Consider the following 22,997-nt stretch of genomic DNA (forward strand, 5'->3'; position numbering starts at 1 on the left):
TTAACCATGGTACAAATCTTAAGCCCGGAAGTCCTGTGTGCCAGAAATACTGGCATCTCTTTGTTTTCAATAAATCAACTTGATTTCATCTCCAGCTTCATACTGCCTCAGTCATTCTTGGAGTTTCTCTTCCCTGAGTCCTCCAGAGTTTGTGCCAGGGATCTGAGATCTTACATAGTGCCCAGGTTTCCAGAGGGTCCTGCTGGTCACCAGTACCCCTACCCCCACTCAGATGCCTATTATCTCAGGCCAGGTGGTCTCTGCCGCTTCTGTACCACACTTGGGACCCAAGGTCTTGGCCAAGCCATGGGCCTCTGCCCAAGATCATGTCTCCTGGTACATCATTTCCAGCCACAGCCTTGGGACACACTGACTTTTCTCTTACCTCTTGCCCAAGTCTCTGGAAATCTCTGCTTAATCCAGAGGAAAATCATTTTGTTCTCAAAGCCTGTTCACCTTCATGGATTTTTGGTAACAAGTTTGGGCACAAGTCTTTCCAGAGACAAAGAACAGGGCCTGCTACATACTTGCATGGGAGGAGGAGAGACAATAGAGGGAAACTCTCACAAAGCTCTCCGTTCCCCGCATCTACAAACATGAACCATCAGAAAGAAAGTTCATCTCACAGTCACCACGCAAACATCAACGGAGTGCCAGGCACTGTGCGAAGCACTGGAAGAAATAAGGAGCCGAACTAGACGTGAATCCGCCCTCAGAGAGTCTTCCCCTAGAGCAGTGGGTGACAAGCAAAGGAGATTTGGGCTGTGCAGGGGACATCTGGCAATGGTGGGAGGTATTTTTGGTTGCCGCAACTGGAGGGGGTGGTACCACTGGCATCTAGTGGGTGGAGGCCAGGGATGCCGCTAAACAGCCTTCGAGGCACAGGACAGTCCCACACAGCGAAGAATGATCCGGCCCAAAATGTCAATAGTGACAAGGGTGGGACATGAAAACTGCCAGCAAGGCAAAGGGAAGTGCCGGAGGCTCACCCGACGAAGATCACTGGAGGGTGCCAGGAGGATGCCAGAAAGCATCCTCCTGGGAGGCTTCCGTCACAGCAGGCTGTGATCTGGGACAAGGAGGAGCTGAGACTTGAGCTCACAGCCCTTTCCATGCAATCGCAGACATCGGTGGCCTGGAAAAGATGCAGAGAGCTGACACGAGCCAGCTCCGTCCGGCCTGACAAACGGAGCTAGAGCCAGCCCCTATCACCGAGGGCCTGCCACATGGAGAAGCGGCTTCTCCGTGAGCCTGGGGACTGGGGTGTGCGGCGGGGCTGCCCTTCTTCACCCAGGTCTGTGGTGCTGTTATCTCCCCAGTAATCAGTGACCAGGCTAGTCAGTCAAGGAAAACGGGTCCCTGGTAGCTCTCCATCCTGACCTCACAGCAAGTCTACCCAGGGATGCTGATAGCTCCAGGAAAGGGCCCAGACGGGGTTTTTCGTTTTGTTTTTGTTTTTTAACTCCACAGGTAACTTTAATGTGCAGGCAGAGTTGAGAGATTTGTTTTACCAAAAATCACATCTCACTGCTTTTGCTGTGGAACATAATTCAGAACGATTTCCACGTTGGCTGCCTTGGATGGGAGAGGAATAATGGCAGGTGTGTCGGGTTTAGAAAGATAGGTGGGCTCTGGCTCAGCAGAGTAGGGAAGCACTTCTCTCATGACCTTGACCACAGAGGGCATGGGATTAAAACCATGGGATGTGGTAATGCTCCATTTCAAATTTCAAATATTAGAGGGGTCCTGTTCCCCAAGATATGAAGATCTGTATGTGGAAAATAGACCACATTAAAAGTTCGTGAGCTTCCCTGGTGGCACAGTGGTTAAGAATCTGCCTGCCAATACAGGGGACAGAGGTTCAAGCCCTGGTCCGGGAAGATCCCACATGCCACGGAGCAACTAAGCCCATGTGCTGCAACTACTGAGCCTGTGCTCTAGAGCCTGCGAGCCACAACTACTGAAACCCGCGTGCCTAGAGCCCATGCTCCGCAACAAGAGAAGCCACTGCAATGAGAAGCCTGCGCACCACAACAAAGAGTAGCCCCCGCTCGCCACAACTAAAGTCCACACGCAGCAACGAAGACCCAACACAGCCAAAAATAAATAAATAAAATAAATAAATTTTTAAAAAATAGAAAAGAATTATCTGTGTAAAAAAAAAAAAGTTTGTGATTCACTTTTATTTTCAACCACTTCTAGGGCCTGGAAAATAAACTTTAATTTACAGAAAACCCAGCATTCTTAATGGCCGATACAGCCAAGGACTTCAAGCGTCTCTTTAGTTCCCACTCTTGTGGGTGAGAGGAGGCGTCAGCCCACCTCCTCAAAGATTTTGGCAAGCTTCTCTCCAAGGCTACACACAGTCCCTGAGCCATCTTGTCTTCTCTGGTCGCTTCAGATGCCAGCTCTGTGCTGCCTACTCTCAGTTCTGTTCCCTGGGTGACCTTCCTCCAGCCGAGGTCTCCCAGCGAGTCAACATCCTCAAACTCAACACACCAACAACCACTATCCCGCTCCCCTTCCTGGTCTCCCAAGCTGTATTTTCTACCTCAGTGACTAGCAGGCAAGTCCACATCCACAACTCTCCTTCACCACCCCCACTTCCCAAGAGCCACTCGTTCCAGAAGGTTCTCAACATCTCCCATTCCAGCTCATTGTGGTCTTTCCCCAGTGCCTCCGTGTTAGCTCAGACCATCATCACTTCACACCTGGGCTGTAGCAAGAGCCTCCTATGTGTTCCCCCTGGTCCATTCTTGCTCTTTTCTACTTCCTTCTCCACCTGGAAACTAGAGTGATCTTTCAAAAATGTATCAATGATAAGAGTTTATGACTCCTGGAGCGTTTACTGTATATTAATCACCGTGCTGAGCTCTATACATGTATAATCTCTTTACACATACAATCTCTTTTAAAAGCTAAAACCCTATGAAAAAGATACTCTCATTATCCCCATTTCACAGATATGGAAGCTGAGGCACAGAGAGGTTAAGCATCTTGTCTGGGGTCATACAGCCTTTAAAAGGGAAAGCCTGCTCCAATGTTACTCTCTGGTTTAGAACCCTTCAATGACTCCCCAAATCTTGACCTTCAGGGCAAAGTGCACACTTTCAACTTGGTCACAGGATCCTTTGTGACTCAGGCTCTGCCTCTCTCCAGATTCATCACTCCTCGTGCTCCATTCTGACCCCGCCCCCATGAAGTCTCCTAAAGCTACTCAAAGGTGCCTGGTGTGTCTTGCTGCTCTTTGTTCAAGCTGTTTCCTTCCCTAAGACCCTTCCCCATCCAGTCTGTTCGGCAGACACATTTCCCAAGGTTCAACTTAAAGGACGCCCCCTCCATGAAGCCTTTCCAGAGTGCGTCCTGCCCCCACCCCTTGGAGAACTGACCTCTTCCTCCCTTGGGCTTTGCTGTAGCCGGTCCCATGCATCATGACCTCACTCGTCACCATGGGTGAGGGCAGGGACAGAGTGTGCTCGTGTTCCATGGAGATTATTACTGCGGGGGCTGTGGCTTGACTGATTCATGCCACCTGGAGAGGGAGGTTTCTCACTGTCTCAGTGGTGTGGGCGACAGTGACCAGGGTGAAGCTGTTGTCCCTTAGTGTAAAGAAGAGTTCACGGGGGGCCAGCTGATATCCTTGGGCTGCGCTATGGGGTGCGGTGCTGGGGACCCTCACAGCCTGTGGAGTGGTTGCCCTGAGATCACAGGGAGCTCAGGAGAGGTGGGAGGAACTGGTCTCTGTCCTTCGGTTTCTAAATTCCTCGACTCCTCAAGGAGTCTTGTGAGACTAGAGCCCGTCCACGATGGGGTGGGATGTACCAGGTGGGACTGCGGCCCAGGCTCTGCCAGGCTCTCCTCTAACGCCCCGCAGCCTCAGCCGGTCCCCTCCTTGTGGGGCAGGCGTCTGCTCCTCCAGGCCCTCCTCGGGCTCCTCCTTTGGGACTCTGTTCCCAGGCCATCTCCCGGGCCTTTCCTCACCCTGGCTTTGGTGCACGGAAGCCCTGCCTCCCTCCCCAGCTCACTGCTTGAACAAGTCTGCTATTGCCTCCTGGCTTCAATGCACTTCACTTTAAAAGGAAGCAACTGCTTGCTCCTGCACCTGCTGTACTTGGCAATGGGTGCCAGGGGAGAACACGTGAGAAGGACTTCCATTTCCTTAGGACAAAGGATGCGGAGGAAGCCCCAGAGAGAATGAATATGAAGTCATCATTTTAGCTCAAGATGTTGGGAGCTGGGTCTCGGAAAGCCCGGCTGCTGCTGTTCCTATTTTCCTCCTCACACTTCTCCTCCCCTTGGGCAACATCTGACACTGCTTAAGAAGATCAGCAAACCGGAGGGGCGTCCAGAGCCCACGTAACTCCTCTGCCACTACCCCACCGACCCTATGTCAGGGGCTCTCCCCTGAGCCCCTTGGGGGTGAGGGGTGATGAAGGCATGCAGGAAAGGTGTTGCAAAAGACTGAATCCGTCTAGAAAAGAAACTGTACCATTGTTGACAAGGGATCGGGTTGGTCTGAGATTTTCTCAGCTGGTTCTTCCTCCAAATGTCTGCAATAGCGCCCTCTTTTGGCCCTCTGAGTCCTTGCCATGTGCCTCTCAGGGAATATATATTACAGTATTCTGAAACGCATCACAATACTTACAAACTATTGTACTTACTACAAAGGCATGTGCCTTTGCCCTATCCTTTCATATTCTTAGCTGCTTACAAACCAAAGCCGTCCACGTTATTAATCTCTGCATTCCATGCACTTAGCATAGAGCCTGGCTCCTGATAGGTGCTCCACACGTGTTAACTAGACACAATTGTGAGATAGTGAAACAAGGCGTCATTCCGTCATTTGCTTTCAACTCTTCCCTCATTATTGTTTATTATTATTATAGTACCTATTATTATATTCTTATTATTACTCTCTCTATAATGCTATTATTACTATAGGCAAGGGCACTAATGAAAGTCTGATGGCTATAAAAGGGGAATAAACACAACTCTGATGATACATCTCTCCCTCTCTCCTTTTCACCCTTCCTCTGTCTCCCCTTCTTTCTTTGGACCTTTGCATATGTTCTCCCCCTTCTTTGGAACTTCCTTCCTTTCATTCCTCCCCTGGATACTTCAATTCAGCCTTCAGAACCCCACCCACATCACCCATTTCAGGAACTCTTCCCTCATCTTGCCCTACAGTGGACTGAAAACACCTCCCTGGAATTTTTAGATCGTCTTCCACTGTGGGACACAGAGCTATAAATATCTCTTTATGTATCAATCTCTTCCACTAGAAGCCCAGCTCCTTGAAGGCAGGGCCTGAGATCCTTGCAATGCCTAGCATGGCAACATAAGTGTCCATTCACAGATTCAACACATGCTTTTTGAATGCCGAGCGTGTATCAGGCACTGGCGTCACATTGACAAACTACCCTTGTGCTGGCCAATCGCCAAGATGGCTCCCAATGGTCCTCACCTCCTGGGATTCACGCCCTCATATGGTTTCCTCCCAACTGAACTGAGATTGGATTGTGTGACCGATAGATCATGCGGGATGACATGTGGCTCTAATGCCCTGTAGCATAAGATCCTGTCATAAAGGCATTTTCAGCTTCCTTCATGGTCTCTTGGATTGTTTGCTTTAGGGGAAGCCAGCTGCCATGTCAGGAAGGCAGTCAGTGCAGCCCCGACAAACGTGCACGGGGAAAGGAACCAACCTGGCAGACACTGTCAGCCGCGTGAGTGAGCCTCTCCTTGGAGATGGATCCTCCAGGCTCTGTGAAGCCTTCGGGTGACTATAAGCCCACTGGCACCTGAGGTTCAACCTCAGGAGAGACCCCGAGCGAACCACCCTACTGAGCCCCTCCCAAATTCCTGATCCACAGATATCATGATTCTCATTGTTCTAAAGTTTTTATATCACTAAGTTTTGGGGTGATTTGTTTTACAGCAATAAATAACTGATATAATCCTGTTGCCATGGAGTTTACATTCTAGTGGAAGAGATTAAATGAATAGAATTTATTTGTTCATTTATTCAGTACCACCAGACACTGCTGGGGTGCTAGAATTACAGTGGCACACAAGACACTGGACAAAGTCCCTGCATTCCTGGGGTTTATGTTCTATTGCAGACAGAAGAGAAAATAAACAAGTAAATCCTATAAAAATATTAAATCAGAGTGCTAAGAATAAAAGAAAACTGAGCAAGTTGGTTGAGAGGGAGGGAACTGCAATTTAGACTATTTTGTACTAAACATTTTCCATCTTTATCTTAATACCCCCAAACCTTTAGAAGTAGGTAGTTTATCCCCATTTTACAGATGAGAAAATTGAAGGTCAGAAAAGTTAGATGATGAAGCCAACGTCAAACGGCTAGTATTTGGCTCACCCAGAGTGTAACCCAGGCCGCTAGGACTCCAAAGCCAGTGCTCTTTGCAGTACCCCAAGCTGACCATTGTGGATTTCCCTTTCAGCACTCACCCTGGCGCTCACCCTTCAGCGCGGCAGTGCTGAACATCAGCTAGGTGCTTGTAATGTCTTGGTGGAAGGAAGGCAGGGAAATGGCCTTTAGATAGGATTACCTCAAGTTGGAGGTGAGCCTCAGCCTCTACTTCTTCTAACTCTGGAAAATGCCACGGTGCACTCAGATCCACTGGCAGGCTGGGAATATCCACCCAGTCCCCTCAACGTCAGCTGCTCTAATTGTTTATAAAAGGTGACATCCACTCCCTCAAGCTGTTTCCTGCCCACTTCCCTTCCTGCTCTTCACTGAAAGAGCTACAGCTCTTCAGACCAAGCTCACCCTGTCCACCTTCCTCATCCATCCTCACTCCCCTGGCGCCTCTTGATCCTCTTTCTTTTCTTTTTTTTTTTTTTTGGCCTTCTTTTCTTGTGCCAAGACCACTAGAGGGAGATATACTAATACTCACTGGATGCTTACTATGTGCCAAGCTCCACATTCTCCGTGCTTTTCTTGCATGATTTCATTTGATGCTCATGACCACACTTTGTAGAAGCCCCATTACTTTCCTCATTGAGGTTAAGGCTCAAGGTCATTTGGCTACTAGATGGCAGAGTTGGGATTCAATCCCATGTCTCTCTGAAGCCAGACTTCATTCTCTGGCCAAGGTCACCCACTGAACTGGAGGAGCTCTGAAAATGGGTGATTTTTGCGTTTAACATTCTTATTAATGTCTAACACAAATGATTAATTTGATAAACATTTATTCAGTGCCTAGTGTGTTAATCCCTGTGCTGTGATAGTGCTGTTAAGCCCTGTGCCCATTGGTTATCATGGAAGTATAGAGAGGGATGTTGAACAGACTGGCAAGTCAGGGCTGCCACCAGGTGATGCTAAGCTGAGCCCTGACAGTCTCAGAGGTGCCAGGCAGCAGAGAGATGGAACAACATGTGCAAAGTCAGGGAGAGGGGGCTGAAAATGGCTCATTTCAGCATGTGGCTGGAGCTTACAGGAAGTATTAGGGAGCGATGAGCAACAGAATTAAGAGATGAGCAGGGGCCAGGTCTTCCCTGGTGGCGCAGTGGTTAAGAATTCACCTGCCAATGCAGGGGACATGGGTTCGAGCCCTGGTCCGGGAAGACCCCACATGCCACGGAGCAACTAAGCCCATGCACCACAACTACTGAGCCTGCGCTCTAGAGCCCACGATCCACAACTACTGAGCCCGTGTGCCACAACTACTGAAGCCTGCACGCCTAGAGCCCGTGCTCCGCAACAAGAGAAGCCACCGCAATGAGAAGCCCATGCACTGCAACAAAGAGTAGCCCTGGCTCGCCGCAACTAGGGAAAGCCTGTGTGCAGCAGCAAAGACCCAATGCAGCCAAAAATAAATAAATAAAATAAATAAATTTATTTTAAAAAAAGAGATGAGCAGGGGCCAGATCTGTGCCAAGGTAAGGAATCTGCTCTCCATCTGGAAAGCAATGGAGAATGATTTAAGTGTTTTAGGTAAGGTACTGATATAATCAGATTTGCACAGTAGAAAAATTATTTCGTCAGTGGTATGGATGATACAGGGAAGACCAATTAGGGAGGATTATTACAATGGTTTAGGCAAGAGATGCTGACTACAGAAGAGACAGACAGAGGTGGAGGAACTGTGGGGGAGATTTATGAGAAGACTAGTTAGGACTTGGCACTTGCTTGGGTGTGGGGCAGTGGAGAAGGAAGGCACAGAGACTGAGTCCTCCAGCTTCCTGGTTTGGGCACATGGGTGGATGGTGGTCCCATGTGCTGAGATGGGAGTCAGGAGGAGGAGAAGGTCTAGGAAAGAGCTACTGTCGTCTATTACCCCAGGCCCCTTAGGGCAATCCTTACTCCAGACGAGGAAAGCAGACTCAAAAGGCTGAGGTGATTTGCTCAAATTCACATGGCCACCCTAGTGTCAGAGGTGAGACTCAAACCGAGGTCTTTCTATTTATGGAAAAATTAGTGTCCCAGGCCTCAGCAGGTTTGCTTTGCAAGGAATGTAAGGAGAGCTTAGTACAGAATAATGTGTGGCAAAGCAAACATTTACCTATGTCAACTCGCCATTTTTACATTTATTCATTCATTTGACAGATTTATTGAGCACCTCCCATGTGCCATGCCTGTAGGGTTGCAGTGGGAAATATAATAGGCAAGGACTCTACCCACATGGAGCCTACAGTCTAGTTAGGGAGACAGGCAGTATACAAATTAGCAAATACATATATAATAAACTGTCAGAGTAACATGAGAGAGAGGATATGGGTGTTATTTTGGATAGAGTAGTTGAGAAAGGATTTTCTAAGGCACGCTATTGGGTATCTGATCAAGATTGGAGTGATGAGGGAAAATCATGCAAAGATCTGGGGTAAGTGGGTTCCCAGCAGAGGAAACTTCACATGCAAAGGCCCTGAGGTAGAAATAAGCTTGGACACTCAAAGGATCACAAGAAAGCCTGTGTTCCAAGAAAAGAGTGAGTTAAGGAAGAGAATGGTAGCAGATGAAATTCAAGGCAGGGGCCAGACCCTATTGGACTTGTTAGACATGATCAGTAGTTTGGATTTATTCCAACTGTGACAGGAAACTCTCTGAGGTCTGGAGCAGGGCTGTGACATCATCAATCTATTCATTTAAATTATACTTTTTATTTCAAGGTACTTACACATTCACATGCAGTTGTAAGAAATAATACAGAGAGATCCTGTGAACACTCTTCCCATTTTCCGTCAGTTGTAACATCTTGCCTAACTATAGCACAACATCACAACCAAGATATCTCAGTGTGTTTTGTGTTTTCCTGCTGGTAATGATGATGAACATCTTTTCATGTTCTTGTTAGCCATCTATACATCCTCTTCAGTGAAACGTTTGTTTAGGGTCTTTTGCTCATTTTCTGTTTTATTTTCTAACACTGTTTTATTGTTCTTTTTTTAAAAAATAAATTTATTTATTTTTGGCTGCATTGGGTCTTTGTTGCTGCGTGAAGCTTTCTCTAGTTGTGTCAAGCGGGGGCTACTCTTCGTCGCGCAGCTCGGGCTCTAGGTGCGTGGGCTTCAGTACTTGTGGCTCGTGGGCTGTAGAGTGCAGGCTCAGTAATTGCGGTGCGTGGGCTAAGGTGCTCTGCGGCATGTGGGATCTTCCCGGACCAGGGCTCGAACCCGTGTCCCCTGCATTGGCAGACGGATTCTTTACCACTGCGCCACCAGGGAAGCCCTATTGTTCATTTTTTAAAGTTCTTTATATGTTCTAGATACAAGTCTTTTGTCAGGTAAGTGACTTGCAAATATTTTCTCCCGGAGTACAGATTGTCTTTTCATTCTAACAGGGTCTTTCACAGAGCAAACTCTTTTAATTTTGATGACGTCCAACTGATCAATTTTTCCTTTCATGGATTGTGCTTTTTGGTGTCAAGTCTAAGAACTCTTTGCTTAGCCCTAGAGCCCACAGTTTTTCTCCTGTGGTTGTCTTGGACAGTGGAAGAGTAAACTGATGAAATAAATGTAGGGTTGCTGGGTAGAACTGAGGGCCCACTTGAGATTCAAGCATGGGGGGCAAAGGAGTGAGAGAGGGAAGAGGCTTCAAGTTACTTTCTATTCCCTGGAGAGTACACTAACGGGTAGAAGTTCCTTTCCCTTCTAGTTTGACTGATGTGAGCACAGCAGAGGCCATCTTGGCAACATGACCCAAGGCCTGGGCTTCCCCCTTCCCTAAGGATACTCATAGACTCTGAAAGACTCTAGTTCTTTTTATTCACAACAATGTACTTTCACTACATCATCATGACTTACTTCTCACAACAACTCTGTAAGGAAGATATTATTACCCCCTTTTACAGAAGATACAACTGAGACCCAGAGAAGGGCTGGGACTAAACACAAATCTCCTGATATCAAGAGGAATGATTATTCTCCTCTACCAGCTGACTCTGAATTTCTACTGCTAGTTATTGCTTGAGGTCAGTGGTTCTCAACCATCAAATGATGGTTCATGGACCCCCAGCATCCCCAAGACCTTTTTCAGAGGGTCTTCAAGGTCAAAGCTATTTCCCTGATAAAACTAAGATGTTACTTGCTTTTTGCTGTGTTGACATTTTAACTGATGGTGCAAAAGCAAAGGCGGGGGGTGGGGGGCAGTGAAACTGCTCATATCTTAGCACGAACCAAGGCAGTGGCACCAACCTATACTGGTTGTCATTGCATTCTTCACCCCCATGCACTCACAGGGGAGAAAACAGCCAGTCTTACACTAATGTGTAATTAAATGGGAACTACACAAAGAGCATTTCTGCTGCATACCAAAATAAGATGGTTTGTCTTAAGGAAAATCTTCTGCAAATATATGAGTTGCAAGCTAACTTGTTCTCTCTTTTTTCCCCCATGGAATACAATTTTGTACTTGAGAGAATGACTGACAAACTATAGTTATTCAGACTTAGGTATCTAGCAGACATTTTCTTAACAAACAAACAAAGTAAGACCATCACACAAAGGAAAGCAACTGACAATATTTGTTGCTAATGATAAAACTTGATATTTTGAGTGAAAATTAGAATTTGGGGGGAAAAAATTCACTTGCTGCTATGAGCCTGACAGCTTTCCAATACTGAAATACTTTTTTGATGATATCAGCGGTAATATTAATAAATGTGATTTGTTTGATATTGTGTAAAGAAACGTGCTTACACGTAGAGGAGCTGTATAACTCAGTACACTAGGAGCTTCCCGCTGACTAATGCATGATGGCACAAATCAGCACGGGTCAAAGATCCATTCAAAGTGTAAGATCAATCAATGGGTTTTAATATGACAGAATATGAACAATTCATTGGTATAATTTCAGACTCCACATGGCAACTAATCTTCAGGAGACTTTCACTTGTCAAGTTTTGCGGGTATCAAAGAGGAATATCCACAGTTATCTGAAGAGGCTGTTAAAATACTCCTCCCTTCCCACTACCTAGCTGTGACAGATTGGACATCTTACATGCATTTCAACTAAAAAGAAAAAAACATGTTGGAAGAGACTAAATGCAGAGGCACGTTGGAGAATCCAGCTGTCTTCCATCAAGCCAGACAGTGCAACGGACAGCTGAGCCCCAGCCAGCGCTGGCTTCCCCTCACTCGCAGCTCTTGTCTGGTGGGTCTCTCAGTTTCCTCAATCTCCTTATAACTCCCTCCCCAAACTGGGGTCCCAGTTTGACCCCGCTGACCCCAGCAAATCTCTAACATTTCCTAGGGGTGAGGATCAGCCTTCCCTAATCGCTACTGGCTCCCAGGGGGTCAGGGGTGCCTCCAAACTTCTGTCTCAGGACAGGGGTCCCAGGGTCCTGCAGCCAAGAAGATGAAATCTAACCTACCCTGGGGGACGGTTATGGGCCCTTCAAATATATCTCACACCCAGTGGGGGAGTCTGAGCTTGAGGACCTCCCAAGTCTCTGCCTCCAACTCCCAAAGTGGGTTCTGGGCCCCTTCACTTGGGACTCACTTCCCATCGGGGACAGGAAGATGATGTTTGCTGGAGATAAAAATCAAAAAAACAACTAACAACAATGACAAAAGCATCTTTTACGTTAAAGATGTAAAACTGTAAAATGATCTTTACACTAAATTTTAATTTTTAAATTAATAAATATTTTAAAAATTCCTCAGCTTCAATTTTTATTATTGCAAATATAGATAGGCACAACCCATATAAACAAAAGCTCTCTTAGGTCTTCAGTAATTTTTAAGAACGTAAAGGGGACCAAACAGTTGGAGAAGAACTACTTCATGCTAAATTGGTGAAGGCTCCAATTAGCCACTGTGACCAAGTGATGCGTTATTCAGCATGAGCATCCTTTTCTAGATTATTCTCTGACCACAGGCTTCAATCTGACCCTGAAATAAGGGACTTTGTTTCAAAGGACAGCTGAGCATGTTAACAGGGAACCCAGGGTTCCGATAACGGTCCACACCCTTTCTGTCTCCCTTTCCTGCTCACTCTCCTACTGGAAAGAACGTGGGCCTTGAAGCAAGCAGACCTTGGGCTCAGTGTCAGCCCTGCTTTCAGCCGACAAGGGGACCCTAGGCAAGTCTCTTAATTCTCTGTTCTCCATCAAGTGAGAAGTAATAGTGCCCACCTTCCCTTACTGAGATTGGTTTGAGGATTAAACAAAGTAATGGAGACAAATCTGGAAAGTGCTTATAAATATAAGTGATGACCACTTTCCAGCAAAGAATTGTCATGGAGATTTATGGCCATTCATTTAATATTTAGCAAAAATGTGGCCTAACGCAGGCCCTGAATGCAAAAACAACAATGCAGAGTTCTAGCCTGCATCCTGCATCTTTCGGTCGAGCGGGAAAGATGAGTATAAACAATAGCGAAACAGTGTGACGAGGTAGAAGATCTTTGACATCTTAACCCGAATTTCCCCCCAAGCATCCACTCAAGCTTCTTGCTGCCTTGTGACCACTTTTTCTTTATAAAACGGATGGGGCTGCATCTGTGCCTCAGCACAGGGATGATACTGAAGAACTAGAGAGAAAGTTTCTGAGTGTTTTGTCAAAAGCCTGTCCTTGAGGAAACTGGAGGTTTAGAAATCCAAAGGGAAACAGGGTAAAGCTTCCCCCTCCTCATCCGAGCCTAGAAACGAGCCTTTGGGGGCACCCTGAAGGGGAGATGTCAGTGGAGCCCGTGGGGCCCAAGAGGAAAGCTCTCAACCAAGAGGCACCATATAAAGGAGCCAGCGTTCTAGACCCAGCTGGTCTCCATCCAGCAAACAGCACCCAACATCGGAACCAGGGAATTCCTGGAAACTTGAGCAGTGTCTGTAGCCTGTGCCCTTTCTGTTCCTCAGAGCATCACAGATGGCCAGTGCTGGGGATCAATACTCTTTGTCCTTCTCCTTGGCCTCTGAACTTCTTACTAGCAACCAGCATACTGTCCTTTGTTAATCAGCAGAAGTGGTGCCCATGTGTGCCCTCAAGACTTTGCTCAATCGCATTCTGATGATCTTGTAGAGACAACCTTCTTTTTAATGGCCAAAGGCTCTGAATAGTTGAGGGTAGAAGAACAAGCCTCATAGGCTTGTGCCTCGGTGATACCAAATGGAAGCAGCCCAAGGTCTCTCTGTTTCCAGTGGGATAAAAGCTCAAACAGAAATGGGCAGGAAGCAGCAAGAGTACAGAGGAAGTGATTCATTCTTCCAGGCCTTCCTGGGCAGGAAGCGAGTGGGAGGAAGAGGGTCAGGGAAGCCTTCACAGAAGAGGTGACATTTGAACTGGGTGTGGATGCTGGGCTCTGAAAATCAGCCACCAGTCATCTCACAGATGTCAGCCTGTCCAATCCAAGAAGAAGAGGCTGTTTCCTGGGAAAGAGGAGCCCATGGAGAAGGCACCAGTAGGAACCAGAAGCCAGAAGAAGATCCAGCAGACACCAGTTCTTCTTTAGAAAATGTTGTGTGGCTTTTTCAGAGCATCGATACTTCCCTATTTATGTAGCTATCCACTAACAAATAGTGACTGACACTCCTTGCGCTGGGTTCTAGGACGGGTAAGCAGTATAAGGGCCACAGGTGATTTATTGGCTGCTCAATATAGGTCAGGCACTGTGCTCCAGCCCTGAAAGGAAAGGGTGTCACTGCCCCTTCCCCTTCTGTCCCCTCCACTGGCAGGAATGAGGATATGGCTATGAGCTATTTTGGGCCATCTAAATGAGGTGACACCTAGGGATGGCAAAATAGGTGACTCTGTGGAGCAGAGACAGTACACCAACTTCAAGTTTTACCTGAGAGAAAAATAAACTTCTGTTATGTCATCTGGAGTTTCTCATATATAATATATCTCTATATCCTAATATATTATAGCCTAAAAAATATAGGGGAAGAAAACATTGAACAAATCCTCACTCAAGTATACAATTTGTATAAATACAAATTATAATAAATGCAATGAAAAAGACACACATAGACTATTTCCTGAGAGAATGTAGTTGAAGGGGGGCTAATAATTGTCACCCAAGGAGAGCTTTTGTCTTAGTTCAGTCTACTATAACAAAATACCATAGACTGGCTGGCCTAACCAACAAACATTTCTTTCTCATAGTTCTGGAGTCTGGGAAGTCCACAATCAAAGTGCTGGCAGATTTGTTGTCTGATGAGGGCCCTCTTCCCGGCTTTCAGGCAGCTGCCTTCTCACTGTGTCCTCACATGACAGAGGGAAAGAGGGCTCTTGTCTCTTCCTCTTCTTATAAGGGCACTAACCCCATCACATGGGCCCCACCCTTGTGACTTCACCTAAACCTAATTACCTCCCAAAGGTCCCACCCCCAAATAACACCACCTTGTGGGTTAGGGCTTCAAGATATGAATTTGGGGGCAGGGGACACAAATATTCATTCATAGCAGCTTCTCAGAGAAAGGGATTTTGCTGAGACCGATGGCATGGGTAGGGTTTTGGTCAGGGAAAAACAGAAGAACAAGGAGACAGCACCTGAGCCACAGAGCATTTGACCACTGCTGGGACCCCAAGAAGGGTCATATGAGCAGAGCCCCTCTGTGCTGAACCTTCAGTCTGTCCTCCATCTCACAATCCTCCATCTCACCATGGGTGTCCCCCACCCATGGTGATGTAGCCTGGGCACCTCAGAACCTAGACGGGAGGCAGCACAGCTGATTCCAGTCCAAATACCTCTTGAAGGGATGGCTGAGGTGCCTCTGGAGGACGAATACAAACCCTCTTCCAGGAGGGAGCCCCAAGTCCAGCCAAGAAGCTGGATGTGCAGCTGGGGCCCAGGAGCGACTGTGAGCCCAGCAGGAAGAGGAATGGGTCAGGAGATGAGGAGCCAGACAGGTGTGCAAACTGAGGCTCCAAGGATGACTTCAGACGTGACCTGGCTGGACACCAGGATTGCTTTGTATTGGGGGCTCGATGTGTAAGCGTGGCTTGTGGGCTCACTGCCATTTCTAAGTGTGGGCAGGACGCAGCAGGAAATGCTCTCAGTACAGAATCTCACCTCACCCTCACACACTGAGTTTATGAGGTGGGCATCGTCTCCATTTTACAAATGAAAACACTGAGGCTCAGAGAGGAGAAGATAATTGTCCAAAGTCACTGAGTGGGTAGTGGGGCCTGGGGTGGGGGTGGATCGAGGGCTTGTCTAATCCCCCCATAACTCAAGGCAATGCAGGGGAACACAACACAGCCAATCTGTCCAGAAGAGCACTTGCGCAGAGTGTTGCAGACCCTTGGCCTAGTAACCAAAGATGGGCTGCAGCTGTGTTCGATTTCTCCGGCCAATGATTTAAACAAACAAACAAACCACTGAATGTGAAGCCTGTAGGCAGGGCACGGTCTGCATCTGTCATAATCTCCCCCATTACTCTCTCGTTTACTGGCTGCCTGGTCCCAAAGGCAGCTGAGTGTCAATGTGGCCTCCATTCTAGAAAAACCTTTCTTTAGCCCCAGAAGCCAGTTGAGCAAGTTTTCCTGAGCCCTTCTCCAGTCACTGTGGGATGCATCAGAGACTGGGAGCCTAAGTACTGACTTAAGCTTTTAGATATCTGCCATCTAATATGCACAGACCTTTCTCCTATCCAAGAGGGTAACGCATGTAGGCAAGGACTCTGCTTTGTGAATTAGCCATGATGTGCACCCTGCAAGCGAGTTAAGAAAGACCAAACGGGCTGGGTTCTTTCCTGGACTTCTTCAGGAACAGGAGGCAGTCGCATTTTCCAGAGCTAGAAGGCTGCAGGTCAGCAACTGGGACATGTTGAGGTGGAAGGCTCGAGGGAGTGGGCTGAGAATCCTCTCTGCGTCTTCTTCCTGTGCTTTGCCAAGCTTGCTAGCTCCCCATTGGCCAAGCACTTGGGTTTCCATTGTAGACCCCATCTGTCTGGTCTGGAGTTTAACCAGACACCACCATCAGGCCCACAGTTTCCTTTGCAAAGCTTTGGCCTCTGAATCCCTGGAGTGTTTGGAGGCACAATTTGCAGACCCCATCTTGTCATCTAGGGTAGCAGCCACCTAGCCCACATGGTAGCTAAAGAACTTTGAGTTCTGCTTGCAAGATGCCATGGGCAAGGGACGTCATTTTCCTGAACTCAGAATAGCTGTCTGCGTGTTAACTACTTTTTTTTTTTTAGATGAAAGCAACTACTTAAAAAAAAAAAACCCAAAACAAAATAAATGTGTCAGTGGTATGTCTAATGAAAACCTGGAAATGAGGGTTTTATGTCCCATGAATGCCTTGAAAATTAAAGTTTAGCAAAAAAGATTAGATGGGGGGGTGGAGTCACTGAGAAGACAGCACTTGTCTCTGTGAATCTGGGCTTATGATGAGGGGACAGCACTCATCCTTAACCCAAGCCTCACCCCTTGAAAAATAGTTTATGCTCCAATGAAATAGGCAGGAACGGGTGGGGCTCCCAGGCTTATGAAATTTCAACTCATTCAAACAATAACAGCAAAGTGAAGCATGATTTGCCCTGGGTCATAGTCTAACTGCCTCTGAGTAAGCAGGTCCTGAATATGCTATTTTTCAAAATCTCAAATCTGTTTCCCTGTGTCTCTTTTGAATTTCCTCTTCTATAACATGTATTTATATCCTGCCTATTATAAGCTGACAAGAACAATCACTAGCATTATCTGTTTCCTCTCAGATCCTGGTGTAATTCACTTACCTTCTTCCCACGGTTGTTTTTTTTTTTTTCTCCTTGCCATCAACCTAAACTGTCTTATGATGATGAAGGGAGGAGAGAGGTGGCACCTTTGGACATTATTAAACACAAAGCTATTTGGTCCTGAATACCTGGAAGGAGTTTAGTAAATTCATTCGTTCATTTGTTCATCCCATCGAGAACTTACTTAGAGGTTACTATACATAGGCCATTTGCCAGGCAGTAGGAATGAAACAGAAAACAAGATATAGTCCCTTTCCCTTAAGAAACTCACACTCCAGTGGAACATGCAGACAAAACAAATACTCCAGGTATTTACAAGAGAGGGTGTTGTGAATAAGCTTGACTGCTACTGCTGGTTTTAGTTAAAGAAAGAAGAGGGATGATTTCTGTTGAATTGACCTGATTGAAGTTGTCAAGGCATTTTCATTACTAACAATAATGTATTAAGGACCCTCTAAAGGCAAAGCAAGGCTTTGATGTATAGTCACGATTTGCCCAAAGATCACCAGTGCCTTCAGTTTTAGCTCTAAGGATACGATCTTTGACTCCTTCTACTAACACTAGGAGGAAGGGAGAGGAGGAAAAAGTATAGTAAAGTTAGGAAGTGAGTGCAAGGTGGGAAACTTCTTAGGCCATCAGACATTAGAAGGACCCTCTCTCTTACATGTTCTGCGTGCCCTGCAGTGGAGTTCAGTGCAATCGCCCATCTGGGAGACACTGAAGGAGAGGAGCTGGCCTGCGATGGTGATGCACGAAATCCTGAAGGCAGGGAAGCAGGGATGGCAAATTCACGGCACCCACGCTATTACTCCCCTCACCAGCGCCCATGGCAAACAACAGCAACGGGTCAGGCCACCTGATCTCAACCACAGCTACTCATCAGAACCAACTCTTCTCTGATTCTGATGAGGATTCTCATCAGTCTCCTAAGTATGTTACACAACTCGTCCCACTGCAGATGCATAAGAAAGAAGTGAATCCGTTACAATTAGTGCCTTGGGGCATCGGGGCTTAATTCTCTGAGGAACCCCCAATACAGCTGGGCAATCCTCCTCAAAGGGCAGCATTCGGCACCAGCTGCCTATCCCAGCAGCTGAAGTTTATTCGCCACCTTGGACACCTGGCTCCCTGAGGGAAATGTAGGAAAGGCTACAAAAAGAGTGAGAAATAAGTTTTCCACTAGGGGCGTCTGAGAGTCATTTTGGATACTCAGTGCTCAGGTGGAGGAGGAAGACACAAAAGGAAAGTCTCCTCATCGCTCTGCCATATTTCCTAGGCTTTTAGCTGCTGTGGTAGAATTCTAAGATGGCCCCCAGGATTCCTGCCCCCAGGTGTCCGCACTAGGGATAACCCCCTCCCCTTGAGGGTGGCCGGGACTTGAGAGCATGAGGCATTTCACTCCTGTGATTAGGTCATGCTGCTGCGTGGCAACCGTGAAGGGACTTTGCAGATGTCCCTGACTACCTGACTTCGAGCAAAATCGAAAGGGAGATTATCCTGGTGGGCCTGACCCAATCAGGTAAACCCTTTAAGTTAGGGTTTAGAGGCAGAAGAGCTCAGAGAGGTTCGAAGCAGCAGGCACCCTCTCCATGGTCCTTGAAGAAGCAAATTACCATGTTTGAAGAGGGTCGGATGGCAGGGGACTGTAGGCGGCCTCAAGACGCTGAGGGACTCAGCCGTACAGCTGCAAGGAACTGAGTTCTGCCAGCAACTAGTGAGCTTAGAAAAGGACCCCCGCCCTCAGGGGAAACAGCAGCCCTTAATGCCAACACTTGGATTTCAGTTTTGTGAGAAGCTGAGTTGAGAAACCCAGGTGAGCCCACAGGAACTGTGAGAGGACAAATGGGCATTGTTTTAAACTGCTAAATTGTGGTCCACAGTGATAGAAAACTAACAGAGACTGTATTTACTGTAAGACATGCCATTGATTCTAAGACGTACCATTGACTTTATAACATTTGGGGAAACAACACAACTACAGCATTAAATGTTCCAATCAATCATAAGGCATAAATTGAAAGATATTCTGATTTAAAAGTAATAAAATGAAAAAATGTGTATCTTGGTATTAAAGAAACATGTATTATTACATTTGTGAAGCACCAAAAAAATTTCCAATCCTTTTCACATATGACTTTACTTAGTCCTCCTAACAACTCTGTGATTGTTGAGAGGGGAGGTTTCATGATGAGAAAGCTGAGGTACAGAGAAGTTAATGACATTCCAAGTAACAACACTAGACAGAGCCTGGACCAGAATCCAGGCTTGCACTTTCCGTTATACCGGGACCTGACCATCACGTCTCACTTTGCCAACATCTAACACCACTTCATGGAGAATCTGTGCCACCAACAGGCTTGCTCAGGGGACAGCCACCGAGGCCAAATTTTCCTCCAACTGAGCCTGTCACTTCTGAATGAACCTGATAGATTACAAGTATGTACCAGTCCCAAGGCAGCCAAACCATAGTGTAAGTTATCACATATGGAATGGGTCAACTCAAAAAGATGAGCTGGGCTCATCAGATTCCCCCTCGTGAGGCATTAATTCAGTAGTAGAGCGGGACCGTCACATGTGCCATGGGCGAACAGAAGTGTGGGAGCAGATGCCAGGTGTAACGAGAGGCTATCCAAAGGCATGAGGAAAGCAGAGCAATGAAGGAAGCAGAGGAGCCATATGAATGAGACAATGGAGCCCACGAGAAGATCATCCCTGGAACTGCTTCTGTTTCAGACATGCCCCCAAAATCCCAATCACAGCCCTTCTGTGTCCTTAAAATCCTCTCTGCAACTTTTCTGAGAAACTTGGGCAAGTCTCTGTTCATTGCAAGTGTATCATTTATAAATTCATGATCCATGTGGTCCAGTTCAGAAGTAGAGTTATGGTTAAAGAAACATAGTTCATGCAAAAAATCGATGTCAAAATAACCTGTATTTATCCAACACGATGAACACTTTTCTCCCCTAATGGCCACTGTCTTCACACACCACAGCTGCACGTGTTCTCAATAATCCCCCATGAACTACTCCTAGCTCTGCTTCCCGCGTGCATCTTACTGTCTTCCTGTCTTCTCCATCGTCTTATGATTACCCATCACAAAAGCCCAAGAACTGGTCTAGCGAGACCAGGTCCTCCTTGGAGGGTGGAGGCGGACAAGGACCTAAGTAGTCCAAGTCAGAATCTTCCTTAATGAGCAGAGGGTGGGAAAACATATGAGAACACTCATATTTCAATCATTATTTACCCTGTCATCACACAGCCAAGGGAAAAAACCATAACTAAAACAATATAATTTTGAAATCACGGCCACTGTAAGCGTATGCCATGAATATTAGGGACTGTGTTTATGGGTTGCACATAGACTTATTCTGAATTTTCTGGGGGTAAGACTTGTCAGATGATCTGGTGAAATGACGAAGATGCTCATGTTATCCAAATAAAGCAGCCAGTGCATATGCGACAGGACTGGGGTGGGTAGGAGAAGGTGTGGCCGAGTGTGAGCTCCTGTTTGTCTCAGGAGGCTCAGAATATCAATTCAAACGCTACCACCAATAATACGGTCACTGGAAGCAGCTAAAACATTTTTTTGAAGTTATTTCTGTCCTTAGAGTATATCTCACTCGTGATGAATAGTCAAATCAGTGAGTTTTAAAGAACTAGTTCCTTTCTGAGTGATTACAACACCAGCTAGATGCACAATTAGGTTCATTTATTTCATTTCACTTTTGACATTTATAAACTGCTTTTAAAATTTAGTTTTCTATGAAATGAAATTTCAAATTTTAATTTTTTAATAATATATTTACATGGTTCCAAAGTCAACCGTGCAAAACTGATTTTTCATTTATTTCATCTCAGTTTTATGTGACCACGTTGGGGCTTTTAACAGCTTCCTTCCACCCAGCAGTGTGGTTACAATTAGTTTCCATTTCCATTAGTTTCCATTTCAGAGTCTGCTTCCCATGGAACCGAACATGTTGCAACCTGTGCCAGAAGAGTCTGAGGAATGGTCTTAGGAAACAGGCTCTGAGAACTCCATCATGGGGGTGGGTGGAGCCTTAACCCCCAGCACATGTGCACCGGTGCAATTATTAACACAGTCCCAGCTGTGAACTGGGATGGTTCACCACATGCGGACAATATATCAGGCTGAGAAATATGTGGACAATTATATTTAATATAAGTATAATAAAATAGAATTGGATAGCTATTGATGGAGAAAATGGATGCTTTAGAAAAGAAAAAAAAATGATAAAACACTAATGGTGGTTTATTAGCAATTAAAGGCTAAGTGTGAAAGCCAGAGGGCCTCTTGCCAGCAAATAAGAAACTCTCATCTCTCACAGCCAGGAGAGAAGATGGAGCTGAAGATGAGGACCAGGGCTTAATCATAAGAGGAGTCAAGCTCCCAAGAAGGTAAAACTCCCAAATAAGGCAGGTCTGCTATGCCCAAGTCAGGCTCTGATAAGAAAGAATGGGACCCTGAGATGAGACAGGGACACTGATGTTGATGCATTAGAAAATATGGGATACCCCGGAGCCCTCTGGCCTGCAGAAGTTGCCCACTCCTCCCTGTTAAAGGCTATCCCCCCAACCAAGGAGATGACTCAGAGGCCTCCCCGTCTTGTAACTCACCCTCCTTGGGATCTACCTCCACCTTCCTCCTAGCACTAGACCAGTAGCTGTTAGGGTTAAGTCACAACATAAACCAGACGGGGGAGTCCTGAGTCTACTAGGGGAGAAATGGAATTATCCACTCAATGAACTGACTGCATGATGCAGCCGACATGTACAGGCAGAAGCAAGACAGTGGGGACTGGATCCTGAGGGTCCTGGATCCAGGGGGTCAGAATATCAGGTTGGGTAAGGTGGAGTTTATCAATGTGAGAGCACTCTATCATGATACAGGATTTGATATCCTGGCAAGGACTATAAACGATGGTGCTAGCATACCGCTAGAAGAGCCCTTGGAAGCTTGGAAAGAGCAATAGTCAACACCAAGTGACAGAGAAATACCAGATCACCATGGCAGGTGTGGAAGAAGGAATCACAACTTCAGGAAGCGGGCATGTTAGAAGGGATCTACTCTTAAGGTCTGAAAACCTCCTGAGGAGAGGAAACTCTGCCAAAGTGATAGGAAATGTTCTGGTGTAAGGGTCACTGGCATTTCTGAGAAGCTCGGTGGTGACCCTCATCTGACGACCCAAGCTGACCACAGGAGATGCAGTAACAGAACTGGGCTCCCTGGGGGTGAGCAATTCTAAAATAATAGAGGCCAGGTAATGTTTAACCAACAAAGGAAAGTGGATGCAGTTGTTATAATGAGTGGCAAGGTGGTAGTGCATCCTGGGGAATTGGGGGAGTCTAGGGTGATGAACTATTTTGTTTTGCACGGGGACGAAGGGATTTCCAGGGATGCAGGAGGTTGTTCAGTGTTTAAACAGGGACAGCCCTGGGAAAATCAGGATGGTTGACCAAACTAGGGGTGACCCATATAGAGCTATGGAGACCTATGGCCATTTACTCAAGTAATCCTACCTTGGGGAAAGGCAGATATCCAAATATCTCAAGGACTGTTGGACACAGGTCTAAGTTATTGGTATCTGAGAACTGAAGTGTCAGCTGGCCCCTCAGGATATTAGGGGCTTAAGGGGACCAGGTAATAAATTGAGTCTGGCTCACTGTGGGTCCAGTATGTCCACAGACAAACCTAGTGGTCAGTCCCCAAATATGTAATTTTAATAGCTATACTTGGCAGTTCACTGAGCAGCCACATTGGTTCCTTGGTTTGTGGGGTAAGAGCTATTATAATGGGAAAGATCCAGTGGGAGCTTTTGAAATTGGCCCTCCCCACAGCCA

This window comes from Stenella coeruleoalba, assembly GCF_951394435.1.
Source record: "Stenella coeruleoalba genome assembly, chromosome: 17".
Taxonomy (NCBI): domain Eukaryota; kingdom Metazoa; phylum Chordata; class Mammalia; order Artiodactyla; family Delphinidae; genus Stenella; species Stenella coeruleoalba.